This window comes from Molossus molossus, unplaced genomic scaffold, assembly GCF_014108415.1.
Source record: "Molossus molossus isolate mMolMol1 unplaced genomic scaffold, mMolMol1.p scaffold_m16_p_1, whole genome shotgun sequence".
NCBI classification, from domain to species: Eukaryota; Metazoa; Chordata; class Mammalia; order Chiroptera; family Molossidae; genus Molossus; species Molossus molossus.
Genome location: NW_023425344.1, coordinates 164,159,336 through 164,162,217, shown reverse-complemented (window position 1 = coordinate 164,162,217; position 2,882 = coordinate 164,159,336). Strand labels below are relative to the sequence as shown.

Below are 2,882 nucleotides of genomic sequence, written 5' to 3'. Positions count from 1 at the left end.
AAAATCTATAACCACTGTCGAGTTTGAACTTGAGTCAATTGCAAATACCATATTGTATCTATTTCTTAGAGGAAAGAAATCAGAGTTCAAAAAATTCACATTTGTAGGCAGTTGGTGATAGTCACTCATATTCATGAAATACTTTTTATTTTTCCAAAGACCATTTGAACCTATGTGACCATCATGTTGAGAAATGCCATCAGTACGTTTTGACTGATATAGAGGTCTGACACAGATACTACCTGGGACATGGTCAAGGTGTATTTGTCTAAAGAATGAAGATGGACTCTGGACAGTTTGGCTCAGTGGTTAGAGATTGGCCCACAAGCCAAAGAGTCGCAGGTTTGAGTCCAGTCAAGGGTGCGAACCTCAGTTGCGATTCATTCCCCAGTCCTGGTTGTGCCGGAGGCAGCCAATCAGTGTGTCTTTCTCCTGTCGCCCACTCTACCTGAAGATAAGTAGAAAAGTATCCTCAGGCAAGGATTTAAAAGAAGATAAAAATGTTTTAAAAAGAATGGCGATGGAAGAAAGTGCTGTCAAGATCCACAGTAGAGAGCTCACCAGTGTTCCCCAATGGCAGACAATGTGTAAGCCTCTGGGTCCCCCTGGAGGGCTTCAACATCATTGTGTATGAGTAAATGTGAGTGAGTGAGGATCACTGTGGGACTTGTAGAAAGTGTCACTGAGCAATGGGCAGAACCATCCCCACCCTACCCCTACCGAAGCCCAGCTGGATCTTTATGATTAGGTCATCAGGTATTGGTGTTACACCATATGACCATAGAGACTGGTGTAACACAGTGTACACCAGCGTATCCCTATTATTTTCCTTCTAGTTCTAGAAATATGGAATGCTTCAAGAATTTGCGTGTCATCCTTGCGCAGGGGCCATGCTAATCTTCTCTGCATTGTTCCACTTTTAGTACATGTGCTGCCGAAGTGGGGACCACACCCTCTTTTAACATATTTATTCTCCCCAGGATAGCACAGTCTGGTCTAGGACCTTCTCTGATGTTAGAGCTGCAGAATTAGAGCAACAGTCACTCACCCACATGTCTCTGAGAATCTTCCAAGTCCTCAGACTAGCGAAAGTCTATCAGAAACATGATTATAATTTTACAGATGAGACAGTTAACATAGTTAAGTTAGAGGGGTTAAAGTGATTTGGCCTCCAAGTGCAGAGCTAGGTGGTAACAACTGAATGGAAACTGAGGGATTTTGACTTGCTGTTCAATCTTTGTTTAACTAGAATGCATGAGCTCGTCACCCACAGGAAGTCAGTCCCCTGAACACATGTTGTGGTAAGTGAAGCCCAGAATAAAAACCAGAGACAGCATCGGAAGGCCAGACTTGTCAGTATAAAACTTTTAAGTATAAAACCTGAAAGGATTAGCCTGGATTAGTTTGGTGTAATTAATGTTGAGGAGTTGGTGATGAGACTAGGCATATGGTTTAATCAGATGGTCTTTGGTAACTCAGGACAGACACACCATGAAGACTGACAATAATGAGGAAAAGCCACGGCTTCTTGGTCAAGGGATTGACTACCAAACCCACGACAATGCTGATTTCCCAGCTTGGTGAGGGCTTCAGGGCCATAGGGTGGTTTTCCATGGCTTTCTCATATGTATTTTGACCAGTGAGTTTTTTCTAAAGTGGGGGATAACCTCTTTTCTCTTTGTTAATATCCCCTTTTGGCATACCAGTAAGACCTGAAGAAGTCCTGTACCACCATACATTCTAAATGCTCTTGGCGATCTTAACCTTATTGGACAGTCTAGAATTTGGGGGGCACTTTAGATAACTTTAGACATTTCCCATATCTCACTTTCTCATTCATTCAGAAATACATATCGAATATATTCTGTGTGTTAGGTACTGTGCTCAGTCCTGGGTAGAGAGTAAAGAGCAGACATGTGACTCCTGCCCTGCGGAAGCTCCTAGTTTAGTGGGGAAGATAGCATCCAAGGGAGAAACGCAATCAAAGGTGTAATGATAAAACATGATGGATGAGCCCTGGCCAGTTTGGCTCAGCGGTTAGAGCGTTGGCCTGTGGTCCAGAGAGACCCGGGTTCGGTTCCCGCTGAGGGCGTGTACCTCGGTTGCAGTTTGTCCCTGGCCCTGGTTTTGGTTGTGCGGGTGGCAGCCACTCAATGTGTCCCTTTCATGTCGATGTTTCTCTCTCTCTCTCTCTCTCTCTCTCTCTCTCTCTCTCTCTCTCTCTCTCTTCCTCTCTCTCCCTCCCACTCTATCTGAACAAAAAATAGAAAAATGTCCTTGGGTGAGGATTTAAAAAAAAAAAAGATGGATGAAATGAAAAAACAGACTTGGGTGCTATGAAGACATACCAGAAAACCACATTTGGGATTGGGGCACCACTTTCTGAGGAAGTGATGTTTATGCTGAGATCTGAAAAATAAGAAAGAGCCAGCCAGGTAGAGTCGTAATAAGAGTTTTCTTTTCTTAACATTTTGTTATTTTTATTTATCTATCTATTTTTATTTTTTATCCTCACCCAAGGACATTTTTGCATTAATTTTCAGATAGAGTGGGAGAGAGAGAGGGAGAAAGAGAGAAACATCTATGCGAGAGAGACATGTCGAGTGCTTGCCACCCACACGACCCCAACTGGGTCTGAGGACAAACTACAACCGAGATACGTTCCCTTAGCGGGAACCCAACCCAGAACTCTCCGGTCCATGGACCAACGCTCTAACCACTGAGCCAAACTGGCTAGGGTGGTAATCAGTTTTCTAAGCACAAGAAAAACAGCTTAGTTGTCTGATGGAAGAAAGAACTTGTCCTGTTGATGTAACTGAAGCAGCAGCAGTACCTTGGTGAGAAGGGACGGGTATAAGCTAGGCAGCAGGTGGGTACAAGCT

The 2,882-nt window shown here is 43.8% G+C and overlaps 1 non-coding gene across 1 annotated transcript; it reads right to left on the bottom strand.

The window, feature by feature from the left end:
- Nucleotides 1-840: 840 nt before the first annotated feature.
- Nucleotides 841-950, bottom strand: LOC118621341. Its single transcript, XR_004957676.1, has one exon. It is a non-coding gene; the product is annotated as a U6 spliceosomal RNA (small nuclear RNA).
- Between the last annotated feature and the right edge of the window lie 1,932 nt (nt 951-2,882).